Source organism: Aythya ferina, assembly GCF_964211825.1.
Source record: "Aythya ferina genome assembly, chromosome: 5".
NCBI classification, from domain to species: Eukaryota; Metazoa; Chordata; class Aves; order Anseriformes; family Anatidae; genus Aythya; species Aythya ferina.
This window is the reverse complement of record NC_140301.1, coordinates 53,648,794-53,672,137: the sequence shown is the minus strand read 5'-3', so window position 1 is coordinate 53,672,137 and position 23,344 is coordinate 53,648,794. Positions and strand designations below refer to the sequence as shown.

At 36.9% G+C, this 23,344-nt stretch overlaps 1 long non-coding RNA gene across 5 annotated transcripts in view; it reads left to right on the top strand.

Annotated features, from left to right (window-relative positions):
- LOC311437606 overlaps window positions 1–23,344 on the top strand; it is a 161,950-nt gene that overhangs the window by 121,317 nt on the left and 17,289 nt on the right. For 4 of the 5 annotated variants that reach the window (XR_014693578.1, XR_014693579.1, XR_014693580.1 and 1 more), the window contains one exon: window positions 15,285–15,416. This is a non-coding gene — a long non-coding RNA (uncharacterized lncRNA). Of the gene's footprint in view, window positions 1–1,834; window positions 1,988–15,284; window positions 15,417–23,344 lie in introns of those variants that run through there. The other variant, XR_014693582.1, reaches the window with a different exon arrangement.

Here is a 23,344-nt window from a genome sequence, read left to right as displayed (position 1 = left end):
TGTCTATTTTTAAACCAAGCTAAATCCATATAATTTTAAGTGGGGAATCTTTTGAGTCCTTGTAAAACAAGTTCCTTAAGTGTTTGACTGATGCTATTTAAATGTGTAATGACTTGGGCTACAAAAAAAACAAACAAATGTATTCTTTGCTTCTCTTTCAGGATGAAAGTATCAAATATTTTAATTGTGTTCTGCATGTTTAGGATGCAAACAAAAGTGTTCATTGTGAACCTGCCAATTAAAGGAGCTTCCAGTAGGAAAAGGAGACGTGCCTGTGGCTTTCTTAGGGTTAGCTAAGGTCAAGTCTACAACTAATGCACAGGTTCTTAAAGAATTTTGGCATCTGAATGCATGAAAATCCCAAGTAATACTTGACTCTTTCTATCAAAAGTTTTGTAGCTGTTTTTCTCTGAAAGCAATGTCTGCAGAACAACAATGAGGCTTTATTTTTTTATTTATTTGTTTTGTTTTGTTTTTACTTAAAAATACATATAATGCTTAAAGAAGCAAAGCACTGTCCGAGATGTTAGTACTAAGAACCTCGTTAAAGGACTGCCCTTGATCTTCAGAGTATGGTACATAACTGATCTAGTCTAACAGTTAGCTTATAAACCATGTAGGAAACCAAAGGAAGCTGATGGAAGCTGAATCATGTGCTTCTAGTTAAGGAATGGTTTAGAACTGTACTGTTTGCAGAGCTTAGAGTTTTGAAGTAACAACTTCATTTCTATGAAGTCATTGTCTGCATATTTCTATAGTACCATTTAACTACACGCAAAATAGTTCAGTAACATCATATTTGCCGGTCCTCTTTAATATCTTCATCAATGATCTGGACGAGGGCATCAAGTGCACCCTCAGTAAGTTCGCCAAGTAAGATGACACCAAGTTAGATGACACCAAGTTAGGTGCATGTGTTGATCTGCTTGAGGGTAGGAAAGCTCTGCAGGAGGATCTGGATAGGCTGCACCTATGGGCTGAGGTCAACTGCATGAAGTTCAACAAGGCCAAGTGCCGGGTCTTGCACCTGGGGCGCAATAACCCCAAGCAGAGCTACAGGCTGGGAGAGGAATGGTTGGAGAGCTGCCAGGCAGAGAAGGACCTGGGAGTGATGGTGGATAGTCAGCTGAATATGAGCCAGCAGTGTGCTCAGGTGGCCAAGAAGGCCAACGGCATCCTGGCTTGTATCAGGAACAGTGTGACCAGCAGGGCTAGGGAGGTGTTAGTCCCCCTGTACTCAGCTCTGGTGAGGCCGCACCTCGAGTACTGTGTTCTGTTTTGGGCCCCTCACTACAAGAAGGACATGGAGGTGCTTGAGCGGGTGCAGAGAAGGGCAACGAAGCTGGTGAGGGGCCTGGAGAACAAGTCCTATGAGGAGCGGCTGAGGGAGCTGGGCTTGTTCAGCCTGGAGAAGAGGAGGCTCAGGGGCGACCTTATCGCTCTTTATAGGTACCTCAAGGGAGGCTGTAGTGAGGTGGGGGTTGGCCTGTTCTCCCACGTGCCTTGTGACAGGACGAGGGGGAATGGGCTTAAGTTGAGCCAGGGGAGTTTTAGGTTGGATGTTAGGAAGAACTTCTTTACTGAAAGGGTTGTGAGGCATTGGAACAGGCTGTCCAGGGAAGTGGTGGAGTCACCATCCCTGGAAGTCTTTAAAAGACGTTTAGATGTAGAGCTTAGGGATATGGTTTAGTGGGGACTGTTAGCGTTAGGTCAGAGGTTGGACTTGATGATCTTGGGGTCTCTTCCAACCTAGAAATTCTGTGATTCTGTGATTCTGTGATATTTCTCTTCCAAGCACTTTTTATTTATTTATTTATTTATTTATTTATTTTAGGATTTCACAGAAGTCTATAACCTGTGGAATTGATTTCCAGTCATGTTCTTCTACCAGCTGAGCCTGATAAGACCTAAATCCCAGCTCACTTATACCAGAATTGGAATTACGAACAGACAAGGCATGCTGGCACAATGATCTGTGAAGAGCTGAGAATCTGAACCAGTGTTACCTACTGCAGAAGAAAAGCTTTATTTAAATTCATATATGAAATGGAAGATATTTAATTTACATTTATGTAAAGGTTCTAAATTCGTTTATCTAAATTGCATATTTCTATCTCAGGTGATGGCACTTCATAGGAAATTCACCTTTGGGTGTGTATATACTGAGTTTGTGCTACTTAATTCTTTGCATTTTATTGGTAACTATTACTAAAGATTCAGAAGAAAATTTTTAAAAAAGATAAAACAAACAACAAAACAACAACAACCTGTAAGCCAAATCTAATTTATTTTCAACAATCTCCAGTTATCACTCACATATCCTTGCCAAACATGTCATTTCTCTTAGCAACAGTACACATGTTTTTAACAAGTATTTTAACCTGTGAAAGTCACAGAGCACATTTCTGAATTGCAAAGTTATGTTCAGATATCACGGGGTTGATAATGATAAATTGCTTCCCCTTCTTACAAGGTCATGGAAGCTATTCTTGCAGGGTACACTCAGTGTTTCAGCGCAGGTGGTTTGAATGAATTTTTGTCTTTCCAGTGGAATCTGGCTTTACTTTATTGTAGTGTTATGTCATTGTGTGTGTGGAACAGTGCACACACAGTTGGTGAAAAGTGTTATTTCTACAGAGAAAGATTCTTTTGCAAAGATAAGAATAGTGTAATACATTTTTTTTTTTTTTGGTAATTCATCTGCATTTTAAAGTTAAATTGTCATCTGACGTAGGTTGGAGTAATTGTTAGATGGCAACTTGGTAGAGATACAACTAGATGTTTCCAAAATTCTCCTTTCAGTTTTGCTTGCACATAATGGGTAATGCAGTTTTTAGTGCTGTTTAAAACCCCTTTTAAAACAGGTCTTTCTGGGTTGCCAAATGTTAGCAGTGGAGATACAGACAAAGTAAAAGACTGACCAGTATTTTACAGCCACATTGGCGGTTGTTTCTGTCATCACTTTGGGATGTGTAAGGCTGAATGATGTGGCAACATAGCTGACTTTGATTGTATGTCTGCCAGAACCACAAATCTGTTGCTGTATGGAATGTACCTTTTTTCTATTTAATAAGTGAAGGCAGAAACAATACATGGAGGTTCTCACATCTCCTCTATCTCTCATTCCCATCTTTGGATTGCCTGCTAAGTGCTCCAAGTTCAAACTAACCTCTGAATTTGATATACAGGATCCTGCTATCTCATTCATGTCTTTGTAAGGCACATTAATACTTAGCAATATCATTAAAAAATCCTCTTTACTCCCAACATGTAGTTAACCAAGTAGGTCAGACAGACCTGCAATGAAATCACATTGCCAGTGTCCTCTTTTAAGCTTTCTACAGCATCTTGTTTCCTCCAAGGCTATATTTTATACAGTGAGTTTCATAGGGCAAACCTTATTTATGGCTTGTTTAGTGCTAAACGCTATTTTGGTGTTTAAAAGATTCATCATAAACATAGTCCAATGTACTTATAAAAACAGCTTTGCCTGACCCAGTGCCTTAATGTTGTTTAACTTCCCTTTAATCTTTCGGAAGAAACATTTTAATAGCCACTGCAGTGTAATTCACCAGTTCTTGAACTTTATTCTGGAGTACTGATTTCCAAATAGTGGGTTTGGATTAGAATTTGCAAACAAGGTTTGAAAAGCTCATCTAAAATTGAGATTCTTACCCAGTCATCAGGAACGGAAGACGGAATGCACAGTTTGCTTTCTGGTAGAGCTTTTGGGTATAGGTAACCTTATGGTTAGATCTGGATTTAAAAAAAAAAAAAAAGCCTTGAGAACCTCTTCTGTTAGAACCTCAGATCCACATAACTGGCAAGAATAAGAATGCTGATATAATTGGGGAATAATATCTTTTATTTTCCTGTAGGGATTGGTAGAAGATAGGGTTAGGCTTTTGGAAAGGAGGGCTGTATCAAGTCTGATTTACTGCTGGATTTGTAAGGGTTTGGGAGAAGGCTGGCAAAGTCATAAGCAAATATTTTATTTTCAGTATTCCTGGACAAATTTTCCATTTAAGGAAGGTTTGGGATAAGGCTAGGGAACTGGAAAAAAACATATCTATAATAGCTTTTTGTGGGGTCTTCAGAGGTAGAAGTATTATGGTGTAGGCAGGAGCATATGCTTCATATTAGGTATTCCAATACAGTTTCATCCTCTGTCTACAGTACATGTTAATTTTAGGGCTAGGGATAGAATCATGCTTTCAGAAAAGAAGGTAGAAAGCCTTTTTATTCTTGCATTCTGCCAGACTGGCAAAGATAGGATTTAAGTTTGCATAATCAGGAACAAATACTTTATATTAAGATTTACCATGAAGATTGGTCACTTTGAATTAATAAATTTTAGGCTTAGGTTTAGGCTGGCATTATGGCCCAAAAGAGGGAGGCTGTATCCGTCAAACTCACAGTTTGATTGTTTAGGACCAACAGAGCTAAGAAATAAGGTTGGTTGTTAATGACTCAATCAGTTTTTCTTCATGAATCAGTCCCTTGGCTGCATTTCAGTTTTTGCTTAAAAACGGGAGCAGAGTTAAGAAGAAAAGGCTTCCTGAGCCCAGCTTGTCACTGAATCTGGAATGGCTTCAGGGATAGGAAGCAGGTTAGTGTCATAAAAGGTAAAGGACGTTATTCTGATTTCTTATGAAAACAAACTGTGTGGATTTGGGAGGGGCAGAGATTGAGAAAGACTATTGGTGATGATACAACTAGTGCCTTTAATGTGTTTTAGCTGCAAGAATTAGTTCACTGCCCATTTATTAAGTAGGAAGATGGCTGGAGTTTATCTCAAGTTTGAGGTAGGAAAAGGCTTGACCTGAAATCTTAGGACAAGGGATGATGTCAGTGACTGATGTTTCAAGTTCACATTTTCCTGTAGGGATTAGTCCTACAATTACATTTCAGGCTAGATTAGAATTGACTTTTGAGTGCAGAAAATAAGGCTTGAAGAAGCCTGTGTCCTGTTGGATTCCACGTGATCATTAAGGATAAGAAAAGCCTATTTCACCAAATCCCATTAATTTGTCTTAGGTTTTGCTCTAGCTATTGGTTACCCAGCTATAATCATAACTTTATAATTGTGTAAGGACTCAGGAATGCAAAGCTTGTTGTTTCCAGGATGCTATTAGATTCCATATAGCTAGTTTTGGTAGAAACACTTACAGAATAAATTGACAGTAAAGAACAGCAGTATATGGTGTTCACCCAAGGATTCTAGAGAAAGGAGATAAATTACTGTTTTATGTAAAATCATTAGAAACTTTTTGGAACAATCAGTGGAAACAGGGATGAATATTGCATGTTGGCAGTGAATCAACATGGATTTGTAAAGTGAGATCATGCCTCACAAATCTAGTACCATCCTTCAGAGAAGCCAGAAAACTTGTGGATAAGGAAATTATGGTTGATATAACCTACTTGGTTTGTGATTTACTGAAAGCTTTTTAAAAAAACTAAGAATTCAGGATAAAAGAAAAAGACTTCACATAGGTAAAGGCTGGTTAAAAGACCTAAAGCAGAAATCAGCAATAAATGACCAGTTCAGACAGAGGAAGGAAGCTACCAGTGAAGTATCCATGGGATTTGTCCTGTGGCCTGCACTGTTCCTGACATTAATAAGCAGCCTGGAAATGAGAAGGAGAAAATCTTGAGGTATCTTATTTTACTGGCAACATTAAGTCATTCAGAATAGTCAAAATAAGATTTGTCTGCAAAGGATTATAGGAAGAACTAGGGTATATAAAATGAAATCAGCAAGTGGCAATTTCAAAATTGGCAAAAGAAGTTATTTTTGCCTCAAATGGCATTGTTAAACTGTGAAGATCTCTGCCATGAGATGTTGTGGTTATTAAAACACTTAGATGCAAAAAGTTCTTGGATGAAATGAAAGAAATATCCAGGACTATTAAAGATAGAGATGCTCCTTCTATTTCAGAAACTGCTCTGCCACAAATCGCTGGAGGTTATAAAAATTTTCTGTGGAATTATTGAGGTATATCGCACCGTTATCACAGTCTTCCCTGGAAATCCACTTCTGAACACCACCAGAAATGGGTCCTGGGCTAATTAGATACTTGAACTGATCAAATATAGTATGGGAGGGTCTTTATAAATTCATCTTATATTTAAAAATGACCAAGTATTCAGCATATCTGAATAAATGTAGATGTCATTGGAAATTTCACAGTATTGTTGTCCCTATCATCTTACTACACGATTAAATGAGAAGACAACCCCTCTATTAAGATTACTCTGGTACTCTGCATTCTGAGTACCTTTCCACACACCTTTGTGGAGTTCATGAGTGCTTTCCATAGTATCTATAATCAGACAAAGTAGGTATCAAATGACACAGATTGGAAATTATTTTTTTTTCTTTTGCACAACAGTCCTCTTTTCCAAAGTCAAAGCTGAGAGAGATAAAGTTAATTAAAAGCATATGTGTTAGGCATCATGACCAGTCTTGCAGCATAGAATTTATGTTACCAATCAAGCAATCCTTGCTTCTAATAAGCACAGACTGCTGGTTTGAGAAACTGCCCTCTGTTACCTTTTACTGCTTTGATTTGAAGGTAGTGAGTTGGTCATAGTGTCATCACTCATACTTTTGGTGAGTGATGCCCTCTCTGGCTGAAATAAGCAGTAGTTTCATTTAGGCATTTAAATTAGTGTCAGAAAGTCAGGAGGAAATATTTAGTCATTTAAACTGCATGGAGAACCTGCCCAAAATACTATATTGCTCAGGAACAATGCAAAAATTTGCTAAATATCAGGCTGCAATCAAACATAGATACTCAGGACATAGGCTAGTCATTCAATATTTATTGGAAATTTTGTGTTGCAAGAATATTGCTCATCAGAATTAATCTGGAGACAAAGGGGAGAGTATTCAATGTGTCAGCACCAGAAATATCTATCTGTATCATAAACAAAATCCTGCTGGCTATTCTTGGTAATCTACCTCCAGTAAAATACCCAGTAAGACTCTTAACTCTGTTTTTCCTCTTCCATGAAAGGTATAGCTGTAGGGGTATCACTTCATACAGGTAAGAAAATGTTCAGTGCATCATGGTTCCCATCTTCATTATACCATGGCCAATTTAACTTGATCCAGACCTCTACCTCTACTTGTGGAAGACAGCTTCATCTGTGGTCCAGAAATAATCAGAGTCTGAATCTTGGAAAGCCACAAGACTGAGGTCAAAAGTAGAAAAAAGAATCTGAGCATCTTATTGGTCCACTGAATCCCAAACTGTATTCACTGTCACCTTTTTGCTTCTGATAACTTTGATATTTCTTTAGTGTCTGCGGCCACTGGCAAAATACAAAGACATTGTATCTTCTACCACATGCTCTTTCAAGCAAATAAAAATTATCTTTGCACTAGTATTTCTTTCTTGAAAATGAGACCTTCAAATTATAATGTCTGTTGGCTTTTCTAATATCAGAAGTTTGCAGGAGAAAATACTTTGGAGACATGATGATTATTACTTGCTTTGAGGGAACTGTTGTAGGTGTGGAAGACAGGAGAGCACAAAACTCGTGTTAAAAATGGCTCCTTTTACTTATCAGATTCAGCTTCTTAATTCATATTCCTGACAATGAGTTGCCTGGGTCTCCATTCTCTCACAGGCAATTTCTGTAGTCTGGATACATGTAGCTCTGTAGCAGTATTTTGCAAAAGGAGTAGAAATTGGTGATAGTGTTAGATGTCCTTGGATACCCTGTGATTTGCAGCAGCATCAGGAGAGATTGTTATTTGGTATCAAACAGTAACTCACTATAGAATTTTCTAAACTTGAGTTGGCTTTTCACCATGTCCCAGAACCAACCTGACATTTCACAATAGAGGAATCAAATGTCTTTTGGCAGCTGCTGATGTCATAGTTGCTTAGAGCCTGATCTCAGAATCTGGCAACCAAGAGCCACTTTATCTGTACGCAGCTGTGTAAAACAGAGAACAGAAAATCTGGGTGTCAGCAGTGCTGTGACCTTCATATGGTGTTCAACAGAAGGCAGAATTGTTATTACTAGTTTTAAATTGTGAATACATATTTTTGGTTTTGTCAATACATGAAGCTAATGACAGCCTGTCTTGAGAAGTGTACAGCATATCACTCAAAATAGATTTTATTTCAATGAAAGAACCTGGACAGAAGTGTTGCACTTTGCTTTACACTGTTCTGCCATGGCTGATGTGTTTGCCATCCTGAGGAGAGGGCAACTCTTGTCTTCTTTTAGGATATTAGCCAGAGTTGCACTGAGAAGCAAAACAATTGATCTCTGTAGAGTGGAAACACCACATCTAATGTTTAATCTGTTCTGAGGAACTGTGGAAATTCTTTAGAAGAAAATATTCTGCATAACATGCAAGATTTCTAATCTGCCAAACCTCTGAGGCTATTGGGCTAAAACTGGGGTTTCTTTTAACGGTTTATGATCTGGCCAATCTGGTCTGCTTGTAATACGCAATAGTTATCACTTGTGGGCCTTGGCCAGTATCATAAATCAATTGAATGATAGTTAAGTAATATTTGAACATCAGTTAAGCCGTGAGTGAATTAGGGGTTTCTATTCACATGATGGTCTTCTGTCACAGATGGTTATGTGGGGAAAACAGCACAGTTCATTTTCATGTCTTTTCCTATATTCTTGTACCTCTAGAAAAGTAAAGTTAATTGACTTCTGCTTCCTATCTGTAGTATCACTTCCTATGAGTAGTGTCTTAAAACATGAAGAGATGAGTCAAGAATAAAGTAAAAAGTCAGGAATAATTATTATTTTTTTTTTTTATAAACAGTATATTAATAAACAGGAATTGATGCAAGATTAAAACATCAAATCAAGAAAGAAGCAGAGGAAGTTTAAGATTTTTGAGATGCAACTCTTATTATCTTTAGTCTGAACTGTGTGATATGTGTTGTTGTCTTTAAAATCCTGTCTTTTGGGATTTTATAGGATAATATAAGGACCACAATAATATAAGGACCATACTTTTAGAATCATCTTTCTGACTACAACAGCTGCATAACAACATTTGAAAACATGATCTTTAAAGGGTAGAGTATGAAAAATATAAATAAAGAAAATAATAGTTTGAGCACAGTCTGCTAGTTTTGCCAAACTTTCAGTTTCCAAATTAGACTTCTTGTCTGTGTCCTTCAAATGATATTTCTCCCAGAAATTGGAGTGGTATGGTTGGACCATGGAGTTTGCATCAATAAAAGTGAAGCTCTGTTCCAACCAGTTCCTAGTTGAAACTGGAACTGAGTGAAGCTGCAAAGCCTTCTTCTATTGCAAGGATTACTGTAACTTTTGCACATCTCACACAGCATTATCTACATTCAGAACTGGAGCTTGTCTCTGGCAAGAGTTGTGCTTCCCTAATTATTTCTGACATGCCCGTTCTCAGCTGTGAAGCATTTCTTGGTATCAGCTACTGAAAGGACTGTGGTCCCTTTTAAGTAAAATTTTATTGTCTCTGCTACCAAATCTGACAGGTATTATCACTTATTTCATGGGCTTATTATCCACAGTTTACTTTGGCCTATTGGTCTTCAAACAGGGTTTTTTTTGTACCTCATCAGCACCTGGTCTTGCTACTCCATTGATGTAGCTGGCATGAAAATGCATCTGGCTCTGCCATCTGGCTTGATTTGAACTGATTACTGATTTAATAGAGTAACAGTAAATATATCAGATGAGTTTCTGTCTGCCTTTTTCTGTAATAAATATACAGAAAGTTTCTATGCATCTGCTATTTCACACTGCAGATTGCTTTCCCTTCAGTAGAGGTCTTTGCAGATAGTCTCAGAAACAGCAAGAGTTGTTGCCTGTGTTTTTCCTTGCATATCAGTGGTATATGAAGATACTCTTTCCTCTGTTACTGTCCCTGCTGTGTATAGGCTGGCACTTAATTTTTCTGTCAAATTGCTGTCTGTAGCACATGCATTAGATGGCAACTACAATACATGACATCTGCATTCTTCATACTATTTGCATAGGCTGGAGTTTATGCACTTGGTCTGCACCAATCCATTATTCTTATGTTCCTTTCAATGCTCACTATAGCTGTTTTTTTTCAGTGAGTGACATTTCTCTAAGGTTAGGTTTTACAAATGTAAAAAAGATTTTGTTTTTGCCTTTTCTAAGATTACATGTGGGTGTCAGTAGTGTGAGCTGTGCAATATAAACATTTTTTTGCCCTGCTATTAAATACAAATATTTACTCAGGTAAAGGCAAAACATAACATTTTTGTTTCTACTGTTCTTTCTGGGCTCATTAAATATTTTCATGATGGGCTCCAATATTTAAGGCATTGTTCCAAGAATAGTGCCGTGATGATCTGATGATCTTCCCCCTCTTCCCCCTCCCCCAAGAGTAGTGCCCTGCTAATCTTCCCCCCCCAAAAAAAAAACAAACAACAAACAACCAAACAAAAAAACCCACACCAACAAACAAAACAAAAACATGTTATAACAATGATTTTTGTCATCTTCCAATATAAATTCTGTATGGAGCCTCCATTCTTGCTTCCACAATTTTAATGCCTGCCCAAGGATTTTATCTGAAAATTCACCATTCCTGATGGCTGGCATCACTCCATGCTGATGATTTCCTTTGTTTCTTGCCCATGTTTCTTTGTTTCTTTGTAAATCATATTCTCTTTGTTATTGTGGGTCTCACAAGATTAACCTCTGTAGGCATCTTCCATATGTCACATGCTGAGTAGAAACATAAGAAAACACCAGATTTCTTAATTAAAATAGTTCTAGATTTATAAAACTGGAACAGAACTTCTGCCTTGACAATTCAGTGTCTGCAGATGGTAAAGACTACGTTTCAGGGCCTTTGATGCTATTAACCTTTTGCTGCCCCAGACTACGCCTTCAAGTGCAGCTTTCGTAGCTGTGGGAGCCGCTGCCAAGATGGCTCTTCACAAAAGCCAGAGCAAGCATCAGTGGAGGTGGATGAACTCTTCTGAGGAGCTGCATCTGCTCCAGGAAGGTACCCTTTGAATATATAGACTGCACTGGGTGGTGGAGTTTCAACTGTGAGGAGCTGTGAGGCTGTGAGGATTGGGGAATGTGGGGGTGAATCCCACTGACAAGAACGGAGAGGGTGTCTTCCACTTTGTAAGTCAAGGCTTAATTTTGAAGTAGACTCTCAACAACAAGTTAGGGAAGAACTTTCCTTGGGAATAGATTTGCCTATAAATGCTTTTAAACTACTTTGCTGAGACCAAACTGGCAGTAATTTGTTGCTCAGCAGGTGAAGGGAAATGCTGTTACAAAAGTCTTTGCTCTGGGAGAAGACGGACTCAGGTGCTAGACTGCTGCATTATTTTGATTTATTATTATTATTATTATTATTATTTTCATTCTTTCTAACTTTAGGTGATTAGTTGGTATCTGGGGGAAGTGCTTTTGCAAAAGGATGAGGAAATATAATTGTTCTTTGTTGCAATTCTGTCTATGTACAAGGAATATTTACGGACTGCCATTTCCCTTGAATACTATAAGAAGTAAACATGGGAGACTCATTGTTTTAGTACTCTCCTTGGACAATGATCTACTATAACCACCTCTTTTTTTTTGCTTAAATTCTTTCTTAAAATCACCTTACCTGCTCTCTAGTTGTCTCTGGGATTTTTCTGCCACCTAATCTATGTGTGCATGTGTTTTTTCCTGTTCTCCACTGAACAGTGATCATTGCCTTGAATTTGCTCTTAATCCCCAAGGAAAATTGCAATGGTTAGTTCTTTTTCTAGGCATCTGTTTTGGGTGCTGACTTTTACTGTTTCATCTGTTCCATGGAAGTGTTGTAATCAGTTTTACATTTAGCCTACTACTTTATATTTGACAAAATGTGACTCCTAAGTTCAACATTACTATCAGATAGCTTTGCTGTCCCTATTTGTAGATGCTAGTGTTTACTGTATGTTATCAATCTGAAGTTCTCCTTTTCCCCACATAATGTTTTGTGTGTTTTGTACACAGACTCCACGTTTCAGAATAGAAAAGAATTCACACAAGCTCACGCAAAGAAGATATTTAGTTTTCCCAGGTTTCTGGGTGGGTTGCTTAAGCAAATCATATCTATTAGTTTTAAGAAGACCCCTCAGATATTTGAACCTGACCATTTTTCCTGCCAGCAACACCTGGCAAGAGAATTAACTAAGTTAAATTGCAGAAATATTTAAGATCTATTTTAGCTAAAGCCTTTTCGTAAGATGTTTGTGTGCCAAATTATATCTGGAGTAAACTTCTACAGGCAAATGCTAAATCCAGAGCAAGGGGTACAGAAAGAAGTGTAAAGGGAAATAAAATAGAAAGACAGACCCTTAGCAATAATGAAAATTGTTACAAAGAACTTTATGGTATTAACTTAGATAATTGCCAGAGTTGTAAAATCCAGATTTTTCAGTCTGCAACGTTCCTGGGAGGCGGTGGAGTTGAAGAAAATCAAAAGTAATGGTTCATATATAATTCAGAATTTTATTTCTTTTCACCATTCTCAAAAGAGTAAACGTGACCTACTTTCTATATGGTGTAGTTTAGTGGGAAATTCCCCCAACTCCCTGTGTTAGCTTGCTTGTTCCTTTCTTAAGCAGGTGCTAACTCCCATCTCTGCTTTACTGCTGCTGGCATACTATGTGCTAAATGTATTGTGACATTCTTTCCTCTCAGTTTACAGAGAAGATGGTTGTGCTCTTTCCCAGATTACAGTTTTGTTAAGCTTCTGGGATTAATGTAGGATCAAAATTAATTTTCTGCATGTTAGCTGTCAACCACAGTGAAGTAATTAAATAACAAGCTCTCCTCTAAGAGTTGTGCTTTTATTATTGCAATCATTACTTGTAATGATGGTTTAGAAATGGAAAAATATATGCAAAAGCACCTGTATAAAAGCTCACCACTTCTTGTTTATTTGTCAAAATGCATGTTTGGAATAAAATAGGAAAATTGCATTAGAAATCATAGAATCATAAATGGTTTGGGTTTGAAGTGACATTAAGGATAATCTAATTCCAACCCCCCTGTCATGGGCAGAGACACCTCCTATTAGACCAAGTCGCTCTGGCCTTAACCTGGCCTTAAACACCTCCAGGGATGGGGCATCCCCAGCTTCTCTGGGCAATCTGTTCCAGTGCCTCACCACCTCATAGATTAGATATATGAAAGCAATTCTTTACTAAATCTACCCTCTTTTAGATTAAGGCCAATATCCCTTATCCTGCCTCTACATCTGTGACTAATTTTTAATCCCTGTCTTTTCTGTAGCCCCTCTTCATATATGTTAAGGGCACCATAAGGTCTCCCCAGAGCCTTCTCTTCTCTGGGCTAAACAGTCTCAACTCTCTCAGCTTTTCTTCATAGGATAGGTGCTCCAGCTAGAGAGCTGGATCATGGCCCTCCTCTGGACATGTTCTAGCAGGAGCTGGGTGCAGGACCTTGCATTTGGTCTTGTTGAATTTCATGAGGTTCACATGGACCCACCTCTCAAGACCTTGAAGGTCCCTCTCAATGACATCCCTTTCCTCCACTGTGTTGACTTCATTACCCTGTTTGGTGTCATCTGCAAACTTGCTGAGGGTCAACGAACCTGAAACTCTAAGATGAGCCAGTACCAGCTCCATTGTAAGGCTGGTTTTGAGCTGGAAGGATTTCAGTCCTGAAGACTTGTTCCAACCCATCTTTACCACAAACAGGGAACAATCTAAAAAATCTGAGAGAGGAAAATAAGGAAATTGGACCTAAGGTTACAAGTCAAGCTTGTTTCCTTATACTTTACGTTGCTACAGAAGTATGTTAGAGAGAGGATGGAATGAAACATGGCTTTGTTTCTGCCCCCTCAGAAGAGCCAATATTTAGTATGGTGGATCTAGTCTTATAGAGAGGAGAAGGGAAGAAATTAAATGAGTTCTGCTGTCAGTATATTAAGCTCATTCACACCTGTGGAGATTCTTCAAATTTTTCAATTATTTTCCCAGTATATTATTCCATCATAAATGGAGAGAGAATAGGAACATGTTAGCCCTCTTTTTCTCAAATACATATTGAGTGGACCTAAAGGAGATGATGGAATATATGGTTGAGAGTGTTCTACTTACTTTTCCTAAGAAGAGTCACGACACAATTTGATTGTCAGATGTATGCAACAAGCAAAATGAAATCATATTTCTCCAGTAAATGAAATGTATCCTTTTAGAACTGTTTGCATGGAATGATTTGAAAAATAAGCATGGTTCTCTTTAGCCATAGTTTATTGTTCATTTATTTGAAGTAAGCAGTTTCTTTCAGCTGCAGACATTAGACCAGTGTGCAAGAAGGCTTGTTCATATATTTTTGTTTTACTTTTATGATCCAAGTGTTAGGAGCTGGGAATTTGGATCCAAAAGGGATGAATTTACGTATGCAGGACACGTTGTTCAAGGAGCTAATACTTACAGTAAACAGAGGTTGCTTAACTGTTGAGTAATGCTACAATAGTTATTTCCAATATTTTGCAAGAAACAATGTTCATGCAATGTTTTACCACTAGCAATTTGCTGGTGGTTTTAATTCCATGCCAAACAAATCTCTAAGGGCTGCAATTTCAAAAACATGGAGTATCACACGTTGGGAACTACACTCTCTTTCTACTTTTGTAAGGTAAGCCATATATGGAAGAGATACAGCTTCTTTTCTTCTCTTAAAGTTACTTTAATATCTAAATGGTGTAAAAATATCCTTGTGACATCACGTATAATCAATTCTATGCATTGAAAGGAGATAAGGGTGCATTCAACTTATATTACAGGTAATTCTGCTTTAAAAAAGTCTTTCTATCAAGAAAATAACAGATCACTTCAAGACAGATATAGTCTGAAGGGGCCATATTTACCTTCTGTTTTATCAATGTTCAGGTGTTTACATTATAATGAGTTCAAATCTAGCGGTACAAAAAATCTATACCATATTAGGAAGTACTTTTTGTCTGAATTCTTTGTACAATATATTTCATTTATTGTGATGAAGATAAGAGTGGAAACAAGTTTAAAGTGCTTGCAAACAAATTATTTTTAAAGCACCCATGGATCTCTCTCTCTCCAGATCCTATTAAAATTCATAATGTTCCCCTATTTAGTGTACTTCACTGTAGCTATACATTATTGCTAGAAGTTTTCTTTTGTCTGGTAGTAGGTTGCCATAGTCTAGTGGAGCTCAGATTTAGTAACCACTCTTACTAAATAAATTTCTTCCCTTTGAGATAAACACATGTTCTTATTTTACAGATGAAGGACTAAGGGATAAAGAGGACAGATGATCTTTAAAACATCTTCTTGTGATCATCTAAGTGGCAGAAGGAAGCTGGAGATTTTAACTCTTATGCTTTTCCTTTCTCTACTCTTGTGCCATTTATAAAGGTATGCACACCTATATATAAATACACACAGATTTAGATGTCTGTATTGAAGGGAGATACAAACTTGAAACAGATTTAATTAAACTCTACTGTTCATTAATCAGAGTTTTGAGTCCAGAATACTGGAGACTAAGCATGAATATTTTGAGGAGAAAATAGTTTTCCAGTTTTTCTGCCACCAGTTTCATATGTTTCTTTACTGTTGCAATCCTATCATTGCCACTTTCTTTAAAAATCATGTAAGATCATTTTGGCCTGAAGTAAGAAAATTCATGTGTATTTATTTATGTGGTGTAATGCTGTGCATATTGAAATACATACATAATTATTTTCCTAAACACATCTACATTGTATTAACTGTCAGCAGTTTTTATGCAGTTCTAAACAGATTGGTCTTTGGTTACTTCACTTTGTTAAGGCAGTCTGATGAAAACTTTAGGTGGCCCTTGGGAAGGGTTGCTTCCAATTTGAACTTGTAGTTTAAGGTATGAGGTACATCAATTTGGTTATTATTTTTTATAATATAATTTATATTTATAATTAATTTTTTATCAAGCTCACCTCAAATTAGCATTCACTTGTGAAAGTAATTATATTAGTAGGTCTTTTCCTCATTTCCTTTCTCTATTATTTAGTCTTAAATTCCTTGATAAGTAGTAGCAGAGCTGGTATCAAAAAGTGTGGCTACATCCGTGCATTTAAGCACACAAAAATCCCACCAACCAACCAACTAACCAACCAACCCAAAACAACTATTTAGGTATTTCTCCCCCTAGAGTCTGCTTTGCAGACAATATCTGTCTTCAAAATACAATATGTCTAATGTTCCTTGGTGAAACATACACAGGAGAAGACTGGCTTTTCATTGAGATATCAAGGTACATGGGGGGGTACATGAAAAAAATACTGAGAACAGTTTGCCAGGCTCCTTTTCCATAGGATGCTGGTTAGCATAAAGGTAAGTATACAGTGCTCACAGTAGAGTGGACTATCCGTTCTTAGTTGTGAAAAATGGTCTGACATCTTGTCTTTGGTATGAGGCTAAATAGGAAGCAAAGGAAAATACAAAATAAAAGAGCAGAAATTAGTGTTAGAAGGAAGAGGGTTAGAGGCACGAAGAGGAGCCAGGTTGAGAGGAGGAGGTGGTGGTGCAGAAGTGAAAATAATACTTCACTAAAGACAGTATATGAAGATGAATGGAGTGAATTGAGCAAACTGGACAGAACACTGATAAAACTGGAAACTAATTCCACTACTGTGGAATTAAATAACATGCTAAGAATGAGGAAATCCACAGGAGAAAGCAGATAAAAGAAAGGTTGCAACAGGGGTGCATGTCCCTGAGGAAATGCTTTTCATGCTGATTTATGCACATTTCCTCTGGTGTGTTTCACTGTTTATTGCTCTTCAGAACTAATAACTTTTTGATGGTTGGAAGTCATAATATTTTGTTCCATGAAGAAAAATTTGCTTACGGGATTTCATGGACCTATTCTGTGTAACATTATTTATCTTTAACCAGTTCTTCTTACGGCCCTTAAGACCTGAGTATCGCTGGTTTATACAGCACCTCCTAAAGGAACACTCAGCATGAACAAGCTATAAAACTGTACTACAGAGTTTGCCAACCCCTCAACTTAGTTTTGAACACTTTGGTTTTAGGATGAGAAGAGTATACTCCATTATTTAGGAGTAACTGGAACATCCGTCTTCACAGTTTTGTTTGTTTGTTTGTTTGTTTTTGTAGAAAAAAACATTTGTTTCAGATATGAAATGAAAGGATAATCATTGAGAGTCATCTATGGGCTCCTTTAATATACAGGAGCATGAGTTAACTCAAGGAGCACTCACAGAGCATTGCATTGAAACTTCATGTCAGGGAAATTTCCAAAGCAATGCTTGTAGATTATTTGGAAATGAGAAAGCAGAAACCATTCCAACTAAAAATCATTGTCTTCTCTCCAACAAATATTATGAATAGTTCTGGTGATACTGCATTCCTAGACACCATGAAGAGTAACAAGTGTCCATATTTGCATTTCTAAACATTTAAGGACACTTAACACTTCTCATTCTAGAAGAAGGGAGGTGCATGCAATGAAGCCGTTTCAATATCCACTTTGGAGCTACACCCATATTCACCAGTAAACTGTGCTTGGACCAGGACAGCTGTGACTATGTAAATAGAAAAGCTGGACAGGAAAGAGAAAAAAAATACAGAGCAGAAATATAAATGACAGGTGAAAATTTGCAAAGATGTTTATCTCCAATAGGAGTTGCTAGGAAGTGATGTGTTAGATTTAATTGCCTATAAGTTGGTTAAAATTCAATTCTGGATAGAGAGGATACATCTAAATACACTGATGTATGATGACAAAACAAATTTACTTGGCATATATACAATGATTAGTGGTAAAATTACTCTTAAAACAGCTGGTCATCTGGTTTTCCTGGGTTGTATGTAAAGTTTTTAAAAAAAGTCTAAAATTTCACCATTTTGCTCTTGAAAATGGATGACCTTCTCTTTTCATTTTCTGAAGGTGAGTGTATGTGAATGAGATAAGCTGGAATATCATCTTGCAATATGTCATCTACGGCATGGTGATTTCCCATATGCAGTCTGTTTCCCAGCAGTAAATGCAAACTGAATGGAAAGAAACTTCTCCTTGATGGAAAGTACCTTGCATTTACAGCAGGAGTATTCGATATGCTATAAGATCTCTGCTGTGTTTTACTCCTTACTCTCTGGAATACTGTAAGAGGGGAGAAAATATGAACAGTCTTGAAATTTAGAGACAATTATCCTTCCCAAGTTTTGCATGGTTCTCAGGATGGTGAGTAATGGGTTGCTTTTCTGCACAGCAGCACAGCTGTACAGCTACTGGATTTGCTTCAACAAAACATCAACTTCTCAGAGAAAATTGGCTTCAGGGAGATAACAGATGTACAAAAGAAAATTGGGAAAGGATAATTCTTAACATCTTTGTATTTTGTTTACTAGACACTTTTAAAGGGAGAAAAAGCCTAAATGTTATGGCAAGTTGCTATTTTTGCCCTTATAAACTAATTTTATAACCATTTGCTCATATTATTGCAGCACCACAGATAAGAGTGCTGTTGTTGCAGCTTTGCTAGATCACATACAACCTTTCTCTTCCAAGCACTTGTGTCTTTGGTACTATTTAAATGGCAACAAATGCTGGCAAGCATCTATGGCTTCACTGCTTGTTCTTCTGAAGAATGAGAAAAACTCTGGTTAACTCTTCTCTTTGGTCTATTGTTTTTATTTGTTTGTTTGTTTTGTTTTGTTTTGTTTTGTTTTTCAATGACAATTGCAGACATTTTGCTAGAGAGAATTATGCTTCAGTCTCTCTCTGAATTTTATTTCTGTTTGATAACAAAACACTCCTTTTGTGTTTTGTGTTTGTTGCATTATGCTAGCATTCATGGACACTAATTCCCAAACATGGGCTTGTTATTCCTGCTTGGGGATGCAATCACAGAAATATAAAAGACAGAGGAGTTATGAGTTTTGACACAATTCCAGAAATGTTAGAAAAGGAGAGGTCATGATGCCCTTTCAAGTGAGGTGGTGAGTGGAAATGTTTGGGACCTACTGTTCCAGGAAACCTGTTGTCCTCATCAGACGAGCTGTTTGTGGGCACCATATAAACACATAACAAAAAGCTGACTCCTGTCCTGGAAAGCTTGTTGTCTAATTTGCAACTTCTTTTAGCAGCAACTGTCCACAATAAATCTCAAAAGGTTGCTTTCTGTCAACAATTCATCTGGGCTTTCACTGAGGCAAACGTGGAACACCAGCAACACTGAAGTCTGCCTCTGACCTAAACATACTATTGCATGCTTGCTGCAGAAATAGCTACAATAGCCCTACATACTGTCTCTGACAGTGTCGTTAAAGTCTATGCCTACAGAGGTATGTGAAGGCGGGGAAGGAGGCAGTTATACTTCCCAAGAATATTCTCCTGGTCAACAGTTTGCAGGTAGGAGGTTTCCTAACCCAGGGGTAAAGATGTGGTATTGAGGTGACTTTGTCTCAGTGGATTTATCTTCCATAAACTTGTCTAGTTTTCCTCTGAACCCGTGTGAACTAATAGTATTGAGTATCTGGTATACAGTGTCCCACTGCATAATTATGTATTATGGGAAAATTTTCCCCTCTTGTTTTTTTTTGAGGCTGGCACCTGCTAGTTTCAAGAGTAAGTCCATTTTTTATGACAAGCTGTAGTCTTTTGGGATGACCTCAAGTAAAAGATACAATCAAACACCCACTATTTTATTACAAAAGTGTTGAAGTCAGGAAAAGTCACTAGTAATGGCAAAAAAAAAAAAAAAAAAAGAAGACAGGAACAAAAAGCACTATTGTTCTGCCTAGAAGCCCCCATGTACATAGGAAGATAGTCTCTTTGCTGACAACTCTTAGAACACAAGACAGTCTGGGAGCAGTGAAATTTGCCTGTTTATAGGAAACTGATTTTTGCACATTATTATTTATATGGTTATAGGAAACAAATTTTTGACATCCAGTGGTTCAAGAATTATGTCAGACCACGTTTTTGCTCTGTTTTTTTTTTTTTTTTTTTTTTTTTTTAGATAGGGTATGTCTACAACATGTTTACAGGAGTGATTTTAATTAATTTACACAGAATTCTATGCTGCTGCTTACATGCTGTACAGTTTAGCTGTACAAATGACCTGCTTATAGCAAGCAGCAGTCTTCTCCTCTGAGGTTTGCCAGGTAAACACACACATTAACTTGCACAGTAGTCTTCATTTGCTTCATTTTTTGCTGTTGTTTGCCAGTTTGAATGAACAATCAAACAGAAACAGAACAAATGCTTAGACATTCATATATCTTGGAAATAAATCTTTACATAGTTTACAAACAAATAATTTCAAATGAATGCTTAAAATAACTATTAAATAAGTCTTCGTTTTCATGCTGGGCTGAGGTTTTCTTCCACATCTGTAGTAAATTGTCCCAAGGAACATTGACTCAAAGAACTGGATTGTCTTAGTAGTATGGTTAGGGTCAATGAATGAGTCATGAAAAAGGAGTACTGTAATTTTACAGTTGATCACAGGAAAAAAATGGTCTTATATGTTTCAGAAAATAAAATGCATAAAAATTACTTTCTTTAGCAGGATCTGTAGTTTCACTAAGTCTTCTGCCACCCTTTAAGCAGACTATCTTCTATGTCTGAAGGGATCCTATAAATGGACAGAAAGTTATGAAATAGAAAAATGGTAGAAGTATATGACACTCCAGAGAGTGTCAGCTGGACAATTTTTCAGGAAGTGATTGATGGTTAAAGTTTCTGTATTATGCATATTAACTCCAGTTGACTTTTGTAGCCTAGATTCAACTTTCATATTACCCAGTGTAGCTTAATGTGCAAATTGTCCCTTAGCTACATAAGGGATCATGCAGTACCAATTCCTGCCGCCTTTCCTCTCTGAGTTGCATAAATAATTGTTCTTTATGAATTTTTCCTTTGCTATTATTTTATTTATTTTTTAAGGGGTAGAGACTACTGCTGTCTTCCTGGGTGTTGTGGGAAGAGCTCAATTACTCTGGTAGAAATCAAGAAAACCTACATTATAGAAGAATGCTTTCCATGGAATTATCTTACAAAGTATGTATGCATCTCATGTGAGTGCTTCTTCACCTCAAGGCAGATTGTGTATAAAAGAAAAGTCCAGTGAAAGCACAATTTCAATAGCCTGATTATAGACTAAGATTTGCATGAAATAGGACATGTTAAAATAACTGAGAAGAGTAAACCAATATGAACCAACCTTCTTAAAAAGGGAGAAAAATATATAGTCATCTGGGATAATAGTTGTATAGGGAGAGAGAAATGAACCAAATTAAAAACTATATTAGTCTTGCAACTATTCCAAAGAATAGTGATGATTATAGAAAATAGCTAAACAGCTATGGGAGTTAGGTTCTGCTCTGGTATTTGTGTCCATCTGTGGTATTTCTGCACATGGCCGCATATAACTATGGCCAGTGAAGTCAGCTCTTTGGAAACATCTCTAGAAAAAGGCATTCCGGTGCTGTGTGTACTAATGCTGTTTCATGATTTCTATCTTGCATTGTAAAAAGGCAGTGACCAAAGAAATAGAAGAATAGAATAAACCTGATTTTCAGTGTTAAGATAGACAGATAAAGAAGAAGTACCTGACCTACAATATATTTTGAAAAAACAAGCTATACTTATTCAAGAACTAAATATTGTATGCATCTCTGTTAATAGAAAGCAAATCAATCTTTATCTGTTGTGGCCATTGTTTTTGTTCTAAACTGCTCACTTTTCTTCAAGCATTTCTCTCTGTGTTGTTTTACCATCTGTTTATGAATATAAGTAAATATTGTTATTGTAAAGATACTCTCTAGTCTGGTCGGTAACGTGTGATCCAAATTAAATCCTAGCTCTCTAGGGAGCTGCTGATTTTTAGTGGTTCTGAGTATGTGAGACTGAGAGTGTGTATAAAAACCACAAACCACCAAGGTATTTTTTATTTTTTATTTTTGCTTTAGAGAACCTGCCCCTACATGAGGAGGGGGTGCTAGAAATCTGGGTGCATGAGGTAAGTGTATGGAAGTTCTGCTTACATATGGAGTGAATTAGGAAAGGCTGAGAGAAAAATACTACATTTTCCAGTGTCCATCATTATGAAAGTGGAGTAAGTGTTAAGCAGCTGCCAACTTCACATACAGAGCAGAATACTGACAGTAAGCTTGTCATCTTTAAGTTGCTTATTTTACCAATATGTTTCTCTTTGTTCTTGATGGGGGGAAAATTTTAGGCAATCTCAAATGTATTAAGTATTGAAGTTTGAATGGTTTAGATGGAAAATTTAGCCACGTTAATAGTGTATCATCTTTTTTCTATTAAGGAAAAAATAATGGCAAAGGTTACAGGACATAATTTAAATATAACCAAGTTAAATAAGGACAGAGTGGCCCCATGATAGGAAAAGAATTAGCCCAAGACAGCTTGAGAGGAAACAAAGCCATGGCGGATCTATTTTCTGCATCTGTAAATAAATACAAAATGAACCACTCAAAATTGACCTGAGAGACACTCCTTGGTTTTGGAGGAGATAATTCACTGGAAATGTCAGCATAACAACAGGAATATGTCAGGTGTGAGTGAAAAAATAAATGAGTTCTTAAATTGGAATCACAAAAAAATAATTAAAATAGGATCAGCAGTATATGTAATGATGTCCTTTATGCCTATAATCACTTACATGATATAATCCTGTCAGTAAAGGAAAACAGGGAAAGATTTTCTTACTTTTCTACATTATTTTACAATGAGAAATTAGACCAATTTTCCAGATGTCTCTGTTATGTATCCAGTTGGGCAAGCCAAAAGGGTATTCTGCTGTTTCATTGAATAGAGTTCTTTGTAATTTAAACACAAAACTTTTATTAAGCATTTGGCACAGCAGCTACCTGAACTGATGTAGACAAAGCAGATGAAAAATATCCAAAATTAATGTCATGTGTTTTGTGTTCAGAAATATTTTTTTCATTGAAGTATGAAGTGTTACTGTGAACTGAAATAAAATCTTAAGATAGCAATATCTAGGACTTAATTTCCAAAGTTTTAGAATGCAAAATGTGTGCAAAACATATTTTGTGAACAATCAGATAATTCCAATATAAATAATGAAACATATTTCAATGAAATTACTGGAGATCAAGTGAAGCTGTTCCCAAATGATTAAAATGCAATTGCACAATTTGAAGCAACACTGAGAGTGGAATCAGACTGTAAACCTTGTGAAAAGAGAAATATTCAGAAGTTTTAAACAAATAAACACAGTCTTGAATCAATGCAGTTTGGACTCTTATCCAAAGGTACCCCAAACTTTGGAGCTATATGATGA